A 10,493-nucleotide genomic window follows, 5' to 3' on the forward strand; every position below is an offset into this window, starting at 1 on the left:
TGTGATCCTCAATGTCTGTTCCTGAGATATTGTGTAAAATTCTTTGGAGTGCTGGTTTGGTATTTACGAAGTTCCTAAGGTGCTCTTTGTCATGAAAGTATCTTATTTCTCCATCCGTTTTGAAAGATAGTTTTGCAGGGTACATCAATCTGGGTTGGAGGCTGTTTTCTTTTAGGGCTTGGAATATGTCACTCCAAGCTCTTCTTGTCTTGATGATTTGTGTTGAGAAGTCTGCTGTGATTCTGATGGGCTTTCCTTTGTATGTGATTTGTTTCTTTTCTGACTGCTTGGAGAACTTTGTTCTTCTGTTGTGTTTCTGGAATCTTAACAATTATATGCCTATGTGTAGATTTTTTTTTTGATCAAGGCTATTTGGAGTCCTATATGCCTCACTTATCTGTATGTCAAGCTCTTTTCCCCTGCTTGGGAAGTTTTCTGCCATTATTTCTGTGAAGAGATTTTTTTATGTCATCTGCACTCTCTCCTGTTTCTTCATTGAGTCCAATCAGTCTTATGTTATTCTTTTTTGCATCATCTAGCAGCTGCTGGATTGATTTCTCATGTTCCCTTATAATTTTGAAGCAATTTTTCTTTTCCTGGTCACTAATTGCACTCTTATCTTCTATATCTGAAATTCTGTCCTCACATTGGCTCATTCTGCTGTGTAGACTTTCAATGGAGTTTTTCATGTCCTGGAAATCTATTTACATCTGTTTTATGGATTCCATTTGTTTCTTATGTTGGGATTCCATCATGTTCCTCAGCTCCTCTCTAGATTTATTAATCATGTCTTGCACTAGGGGCACAATTTCTCCTATTATCTGAGAAATTATTTCTGATTTCATTTTTTCCAGATCCCCTTTTGTTGCCAGTTCAGTGGGTCCAGGTTGTTGAGTATCAGAATGTTCCATCTCATTTCCCTTTGGGGTTGCTATAGGTGATCTGGAAGTCTGGTTTTGAGACTTATTTATGTGTTTTCTCATTTTGACTGGGGCAGGGGGCTGTTAGCACCTGCACAGATTACCTCCTCTGAGCTGGGTGAGGTGGGACAGGGGCTGGGAGGAGCGGTAGGGATGGTGACCCAAAAGCCCTTTCCTGTGGGCTAGGAGCAGCCGGAGGGATGGTGGCTGGGAAACCCCTTCCTCTGGACCAGGAGCAGTGGGATGGTGGCTCAGAAGCCCCTCCCTCTGGGCTGGGAGTGGTGGGAGGGATGGTGGCCCGAAAGCCCCTTCCTCTGGGCCAGGAGCAGTGGGACAGAAGGTGGCCCTAAAGCCCTTTCCTCTGGGCTGGGAGCAGCGGGAGGGATGGTAACTGGGAAGCCCCTTCCTCTGGACCAGGAGCAGTGGGACGACGGCTCAGAAGCCCCTACCTCTGGGCTGGGAACAGTGGGACTCAGTACCTTGGTCTGGTGGTCTGGTGTCCTCTGCGTCTTTGTAGTGTGGAATCAGGTGGCTGCCTGTCTGCAGTGGGGTGATTCGGTGTCTTCCGCACTACTCAGGACCTCGGTAGGGCATGCACAGTCCTGCCTGTCTGCAGCAGGCTGATTCAGCGTGTGTTCCAAGTGACTGGGGACCTCGGTAGGGTGTGGGCAGACCTGTCTGTCTGCAGCGAGGTGATTCGGCATCTTCCGTGTGACTCTCTGATTCACTTTCTTTGGATATATTGTATAGTCAGCAGTAGAATTAGTAGGTCACATGATAGTTCCATTTTTAATGTCTTCCACAATGGCTAAACCAACTTACATTCCCACTGACAGCATGTAGAGATTCCATTATCTCTATACCTTGCCAATACTTGTTATCTCTTTTCTTCCTTATAATAGACATCCACGCAGGTGTGAGTTGATGTTTCATTATGGTTTGGGTTTTGATTTCTGTCAAGGTTAGTGAGCTTGAGTACTGTTTCTCATATACATGTTGAGCATTTGTATGTCTTCTTTGGGAAAATGTCTTTTTCGGGACTTTTGCACATTTTCAGATTGGGTGGTTTGATTTTGGTACTGACTCATATGAATCTCCACTGCATTTATTAAAGGATCAGGTGTGGGTTATGAAGAGTTGCCTCACTTTTTTATCTAAAAATGGGAATAGTGTGCTTCACAGTAGCTGCTCAAGAAATAGTTTTCCCCACAGAAGCACATGGGAGATAATTCAAGGAATGAAAGGGGGGGGGTAGTGAATTTCAGGTGCCTGTGGAATTCTCTAAGGGAGAAGTTCCACTGCAACAGTATAACTTACAATTTTGTATACAGGTTGAGGATAAAGTTTTGGAGATGCCTTTGTATGATTAACAGCTGAAGCCACTGGAACAAGTCAAGAGTAAAGTCCTTTCCATTCCCAAGATAATATTATGCACTATTCATGGGATTAATACATATCTTGAAAAGGAAACATAAAATCACCAAAAGAAGTATGAAAACAATCTGGCGTCAGACGAAGTGAAGCTATAATTATTGCAGAATGTTAGACCAAGGGAAGACGGGCAAAGGTATGCATTTTCTGGAAGTATAATGTAAAGAAAACCTGAGCAGCTACATGGTCATTAGTAATCAAGAAAAAAAATGACCGTTCGGGTAACACAGGTATCAGTCCATGAGGCATGATGCCTCCTCATGGCTTCCTGTCTGTGCTACACTACCTACTTCTGAAAATATTCCCGGTCTAATTTTCTTTGCTTTGGGCCAGCTGAAGCACATCCAGTAGGACCATATTTCTGCATCTATGAGTATACTAGCTTTGTTCAGATGTGTAATGTATGGATGCCCCAAGAGAGGTAAGTTTCATGCAGAGTGTTTACATCCTGCAAAATGTGTTTATGTGTTGCTGGCTTATTAGCATTTTCTCTATCAAGCCCAGCTACCCGACTATCAGCAGAACTGGGCTCCTGTCCTGGCTGTCTCACCACCCAGCCGCATCTGCAAGTTGAGATGGTTGCTTAGCTCTCCACAGTTGTGTAACAGGTAGAGTCCTGGCCCCACACTGTGTGGGTCACCGCTACCTGGTGATTCAAGGAAAGGGAACCCAGGATGAGCCAGGGGAGGGGGATGCTTAGAAGGCTTGCAGTGTAAGGATGGGCTAAAAAACTGGGAATGTCTCTGTATGAGACTAGGGGGTTTGGGAGGGATGTTATAGTGCTTTCAAATGTTCTCAGGGCCTCTGTTTGGATAAGAAATTGACTTGTTCCTCATCTGTACTGACCAGTGTATGGATGCAACAAAGAAATGGACTTGGGCTCATCACTGAGAAAATATTTCTGCTCATCTTCACCATCTCAGGGCAGCGAGCTGCCTTCAGAGCAGTCCTCATTCTCAGCAGGACTGGTGGAACCCGTTGGCTTGGTTCAAATATGAGACCTGACACTGAAGTGGACGCATGATGCCCTCGTGTCTCCTCACATTTCCTTCCCACTGTCTCCCCGCTCGGTCTCTGTGTTTAACTCTGAGGACCAGGCTTTTTCTTCCTGTTTTTACTGAGTCCATGTGTGCAGTACATAATGTTTGCATCCCTTGTGCTGAGGTGGTACATGAACTCAACACATCCTCATTCCTTTTTCATCCCCTTTCCCTTCTCTCCTTCCCCCTCCCTCCTCTCTCAATCTCTTCCCCTTTGAGAAAGATCCCATTATCTATCTTTTATTTAGGCCCCTTTTCTGTCAAGATGTGAACTTTCAGTTTAACCCAAGGTATTCATAACTCTTGTGAATTAAGAGGGGAAGCAAATGCCTCTCATTCCTCTGGGCTGCCAAGGACCATGTGGTGACTGACCTCATCCGGGTACTGAATGGCACCCCAGCCCCTGAGGGAGCCCTCTTTCTGGTGTGACCCCAGGTCAAGGCGAATCAATTTTGCTTTGAGGGGAAGAATGTGAAGCATGTCCTCTGGGAAGGCCCAGAACAGATGTTACGTTGTTCTTACGGCTGCCTTTTCTAGGTGGCTTGTGACTGAGCCCTTGAAAGTCAAACCAGGCATGGCCAGGGAGGCTAATCACAGATCATCAGGACTTTACAGAACAAAAGAGAGAAGTCCAGTGGGAGAGACAGAGGAGGCTGAGGGGACACAAGAGCTGTGGGATCAGAAAGCAGCTTGCTAGCTAGAGAACCAGTCAGGATGCATGATTTGACCCTTTCGTTTCATAGATGAAGAAACGGGAGATCAGTGACTTCTTTGAAGTCATGCTCAAAATCATCCCCCCATCAGGGCTGGAATTAGGGGATGTCCCATTGCATGAGAGTGATCCCTCTTTAAACTGTGTCCCAGGGGCACCTCCCTTGGCTCAGTCTTGCCATTGAATCCAAACTGCCCAGGCCACAGGACACTTGCCACACTCAAAGCCCTTTGGAGAAATTGCCATGGTTTGAAGGTGTCCCACTGCTCCCTGCCTAAAACTCATCTGCTGAAATCCTAACCGCTAAGATGATGCTATTAGCAGTCAGGGCCTTCAAGTGGTGATTAGGTCTCTAAGGGAAGAGCCCTCGTGAGTGGGATTAGTCCATTTGGTTGCTGTATAAAATACCACAGGCTGGGTGATTTATAAGCAGTGCGAAAGTTCTGGGCCTGGCTGCCAGCAGGTTTGGAGCCTGGTGAGGACTGCTCTCTGCATCCAAAAAGGTGCCTGTACTGCCACCTTGAAAAGGATGCATGCTAAGTCCTTACATGGCTGAAGGATAGAAGGGAATAGAAAGGTCAAGGGCTTGATGAGACTTCTTTAAAAAGGGCCTTAATCTCACTGACAATGTTGAGCCCAGCTGACCCAGTGACCTCCTGAAGGCCCTACATCTTAGGGCCAGTGCACTGATGATTAAGTTTCAGGGTGTGTGCAGGGATACAGGCATTCAGACCATTAGCAGTGGCCTTATATCAGTGCCCTGGGATGGCTCCTTCCACCAGGTGGGGAACAGGTAGAAGGCTGTCCTTTCCCAGGCCCTGGATCTGCCCTCGGGTTGCTCTTAGAATTCTCAGAACTGTCGGAGCACTGGAAATAACTATTGTGTTTAAAATGCCCAGATTTTGGTATTTTGTGATAGCAGCTGGAGCAGACTAAGACAGAGATTCCACCCCTGGCATGCACCATGTCATCTAGCAGATGACCCACCCTCACTGGGTCCAAGAGGGCCTCTGTCCACAGCAGTCAATAGGAAATCAGGTTGGCAGTGGGGGTGGTTGGGTGTGTGCAGCTTCCCTAATCCAGCTGGTGGTGATTTAGCCTAACAATCAGCTTGTCACTTTTGAACCTGAATGACCAACAAGGGGAGACAGTCTTTAGGAGCCAAGAATAAAGTCAGGGGACTTCTGGTTCTTCAACTCTTGTTGCCCTTCTACCCTTTCCTGTGATGGGAAAGAAGAGAGAGGTGACTGATTTCTGCCTATCAATATTGTGTGCACCTCTCAGTCATATACTGTTCAGGTGCTTGGCCACCTGGTTCCCCAGTCGTCTACCAGTGACCTTGGATTTGCCAGCCACAAAGGTGGCTGACACTTGTTCCTTGATCTTAGGTGCTTACCCCTTAGCAGTGGAGGTAGGGGCAAAAAAACATAATCATTATCCCTTGACAATTATTGTCTTAGTTACATTCCTCATCGTGAAGACAAAATACCTGACACCCACCACTCAGAGAAGGAGAGGGTTTGTTTGGCTCACATTTTAGAAGTTTCAGTCCATGTTCAGCAGGTTTAAACATAAAACAGTGACCTGCGTCCTCCAATCAGGCCCCACCTCCTAACAGCAAGTCCCCTTTAGCTCGCCTAGGATCCAATCACCTTCCAAAAACCCCACCTATGAGTGCATGAGGCTCCTGAGGGATGTCCAGTATACAGCACAGAAATTATAATGACAGAGAAAGTGACAGATATTGCTGAGGGACCCGGGAAAGATGCCTCCTCACCTTGGAGAAATAAGAACAAGTGCAAAGATGTCCTAGAGAGGAGGTGGAGCACTAAGCTTTAAAGCAATGAACAAGGTTTTGGCAAATAAAGAACAGGAAAGAGCATTCTAGGCTCCATTGAAGGCACACAACTAGGGACCAGCTAGTGTACATGAAAGAACTGGAAACAATCTGATAGTCATATGGATTCCAGTGAGGCAGGACATAACAAGGAAGGTGACTCCCCTAGTCAGGCCGTGAGCTTGACTTCATACTGCAGAAGCGCTCCCTCTCAGGCAGCCCCACCTCCTGATACCATGTCAACAAAGTTTAGGATTTGAACACAACAATTTGCGGGGGACACAAACATTTGCTACACTTGACAAAGTCTTCTGTTTTCATTTCATGGAACATTTCTAAGCTTATTTATACATTGGGACACAAAGCAAGGGCAGGTGCTGTTCTTTGGAGTCTGCTGGCTACAAAATCTCTGAAGGGGACCCAGGTAGAAAAGATTCCTCCTGGAGGTGCCCCAGAGGCTTGGATGGGGAGCTCTGTCTCATCTCTGCTCTCTTCACCAGCTTTGAGGAGAACTAAAAAGCAAACACTTACCCTAAACATCATGCCCAGAAAATAAAGTGTTCCCTCTTAACTCAGCAGTTCTCAAAATGTTGAACCCCAACCAGCAGCATCTTTGTCACCTGTCACCTGGAAACTTGCTAGGCCAAATCCTCACACCCCTCTCTGACCTCCTGCGTCAGACACTCAGGGGTATGGGCCCAGCGCTCTGTGCTTCAAAAAGCCTGCTCAGGTGCTGATATTTGATGCTAAAGTTTGAAAAACACTGCACTAGATAACAAGGTAACATGGGTGTTTCATTCAACATCCCAAGGTATCTCATGTATTTTTCCTTCCGTGTCCTGTGCTTAATTCAAATAAGTAAAGAATTTCTGCAAAGTCGCTTCAGGTTCAACAGACTCCTCATGTGACCACAGGCAGACAGACCACTGGGAGGATGGAATTCAAGTTCCATGTTGGCTTCCCAACATTTTTATTTTTTACTTGTTGGTTGATCTGATCTCAGCTGGGATGGCACCTCTTTGGGAGCCTTCTGTGGACTTCCTGGGCTAGCAGAGAGGCTCTGTCACATGTTTCCCAAAGCCTTCTGAATTCCTGCTCATCCTCGCAGTGCTCTTCATGGAGCTCTGTCTCCTCTTTTTCACTGCAAGCCCAATGAAAATGGAGACTGCACTTTTCTCATCTGTCCTTGAGTCTCTGGAACCCAGCAGAGGGACATTTAACAAATATGCATTTAGTTAGGTGGACAGCAAGCTCCTCTGGGCTGCAGGGCCTTGCTAAGCTACCCATTGGCTTGAGTTATTTCTCCCCAGCCCAGCCTAAGAATCCTTCGGTCTCTCATTCCAGCTGTAGCTGCTGGGTCATCCTAGCTGCCGGCTCCCCTCTCCTGACCACCCAGCCCAGTCTGGCACTGAGATGGGCTCTACCGGAGAGCAAATTGCGCAGCCTTGGGCTCCTCTGTCTTGCCCTATCTACTCTCTGCTCATGGAGCCTTCAGTGAGTGACTCTGACTCTTTACAGACTCACATATCATCGGTGGATCATCTTAGAGATGGAGAAAAATAAGCCTAAGAAGGGACAACTTGCCAAGGTCACACAGCCAGGGGTTAGCAGGGTAACATCTAGAATCTATGGCTTTGGGCTCTCCAGCCAGGCCTTCTTCTGTCATTCATGCTTGTCACTTGTTTGCTGGACCAAGCAGTTTGATATTTTTCCTACAAGTAATGGGGAGCCACTGAATACTGGAAGGACATACTTGGTTTTACTCTAAGGTAAGTGCCTTCCTCTCGCCACATCGACTTGTCTTATTTCAAAGGCATCTGCTTTTCCATCCAGGGGGCGCAGAGTCACTGCTGCGCACCATAAATCCTTCCCAGTGCTTCCTGGCAGCTGCCTTAGTTGACAGCTCTGAATCATTGGTGCCAAGAAGGTGCCAAGAGAGCTGGTGCTGTCACAGCGCATCAGCCAGAGACAGCCGACAATGGCCCGTGGCTGTCCTGATGCACCTGTGCTGGATGGGGGGAGAGATAAGGTACCCATGAAGGGATGCCACTGCAGGAGACAGCAGCTGATTTGCACCTGAGCATTAAGTACGAATCCATCTCAAGTTCAAGTCTTCCACAATCAACCCAGGGCCTCATCAACTTGAGAGAAAAGTAGTCTTTTTGCTGTAACCTTGGGCCAAAGGGAAAACGCTTATATTCATTGAAACACTTTTGATAACTGCAAAACAACAGGGATTGGTTAACTCAATTGTAATGTTTCTGAAAGAAGGAATATTATGCAGTGATTGAAATCTAGTTTAAAAACAAGTAGCAATAACTAGATTCTTATAATAACTTGGTTAGAGGAATCAGGTTATAAAATGTAAAGTGCTCTATGAGTCTGTTTTTTATTTTAGAAAAATATAGATGAATGGATGGATGGATGATATATAGATATGTAGGGAGGAATACATAGCTAGATGGACAGACACATGAATAAGCTCGATGGAAAGTCACAAGAGAAAGATGGGAAAGACCTGCATCAACATGTTAACAGCCTTTCTATTCTGAGGGAGGGATTAGAGTAATTTTAAAAGTGCTTATCTTCATTTCCTGATTATTTAATAATCATGTTGCATTTGCTAACACATTGTACTTAATACCAATTACCCTAATATTCAAAATCAAGAGCTCACTTTTACCTATGTCTCCTCTTTACATCCTCTTTATTCTTCCTGAATGGATGCTGCTGAGATCCATCATCCATGCACCTGCCCATTCCCCACTCCCCACCCACCCATCTGGCCACCCCCACCCACCCATCCATCCATTCATTCATCCATCATCCATCCATACATCCATCCACCCATCCATCCATCCGCTCATCCCCCATCCATCTATCCATCCATATCTATCCACACATCCATACATCCGCTGACCCATTCATACATCCACCTACCCATCTATCATCCATCCATCCATCCATCTACCCATCCAGCCATCTATCTCTCCCTCCCTCCTTTAAAGAGACTATGTGGACTTTAGAGTAGCATTTAAACCTCCCCTCATGATACTTTCATATCCATGTCATGTCCTTCCATAACTCCAGGCTATTTTGTTGTTGTCATTCCTTTTCTGGAAATCAGAGCCCTTGCTATATTCTCCACTGTGCTAACTTTTATCCTCTTTGTCAATTCTACTTGTGCTTTAAGACCTTCTCCATATCCTACCTCTTCTCCTTTCCCTTTGTTGTTTCCATTACCTCTCTAAACCCCCCATACACATATACCGCTGCCACCATGGCCTAAGCTCTCTATGCAAGCTTTATATTCAATTTGAAACTTTATTATCTACCTACTTGCTGTCTCTTGATCTGACTGGGTGCTTACTGGTGCAGAGACTGACTTCCATCTCTGGACCCAGGGCCTGGTTGTCTAATAAAAGCTAGACTGCTTCTCCCACAGGATGCTCTTGATAGCCTAAAAGAGGATTGGCTAACAATCTTGATTGCATCCATTGACCAACAAGTATTGACTATGCACCTAGCATATGCCAACTACAGAGCTAATGAGACAGTTTCTCCTTCCAGAAGCTCCTACTCAGTAGGGGAGGCAGACACGAGCACAGGAAAATAGAACCATACTCAGCCTGCCAGAAGAGACCTATGTCCTACCACAGTCCCGACACTGAGTCTCTGGTAGTTAAAGAGACCCCTACAAGCTATGATCCATGGAGAGACTGGCTAGAGGAGTTGGGGTTAGGCAATGTCATCAAAGAAGAAAGATAGAGGGGATGGGGAGGGCGTTTGGGGCAGGAATGAATACAGCAAAGGTGCAGAGTGCCTGGGCTCCTGGTTTGCTGTGAGTTTCTAGACTGTGGGGATGGAAATGGCATCAGACATAACATCCATGACCTCAGCCCAGTGCCCTGGGGTTTTAGCTACAGGTAGGTATGATCACTAATAAGTGGCTCTGTATCTCTGAGCTTAGGTCTCCTCCCCTGTGAATTGGGTATATTAATTACTACCTGCAGTATCTTAAAGGGCAATTGAGAAAAGATAATGAAACAGGCTGTGTAGAACCACCTTGCAAACTGTAAAACAATGCACTTATCCAATTCAAAGGTTGATAATAATTAGCAAAATGGCCAGAGGGAGGGAAGGGAAATGCTAAGATATGTTAGTTTACTATCACTGTAACAAAATACCTGAGGATAGCAATTTAAAGGAGGAAAAGTTTAAAGGAGGAAACCGACTCACTTCATGACAGCTGGGGAGGTGAGAGAGAGAGAGAGAGAGAGAGAGAGAGAGATTGATTGTCCCCAAGGTGCCATCCTCAGGACTCACTCCTTTGCACTAGGCCCCACTGCCTATGTTCCCAACACATCTCACAACTATTATCAAATTATGACTAGTCCACTGATGAAGTTATAGCCCTCCTGAGCCAGTCGCTTTCCAAAAGCCCCACCCACTTCTGAACACTGCTGAGTGGGTGAGGACACCCTCAACAGCTGAGCCTCACAGTACGCATCATATCCAAACCATGACATAGGGTAATCACCAATATTTAGGGC

The sequence above is a fragment of the Heterocephalus glaber genome, unplaced genomic scaffold (genome assembly GCF_053883595.1).
Source record: "Heterocephalus glaber isolate CG9 unplaced genomic scaffold, H.glaber_assembly_v1.0 deba00001447, whole genome shotgun sequence".
Classification (NCBI taxonomy): Eukaryota; Metazoa; Chordata; class Mammalia; order Rodentia; family Bathyergidae; genus Heterocephalus; species Heterocephalus glaber.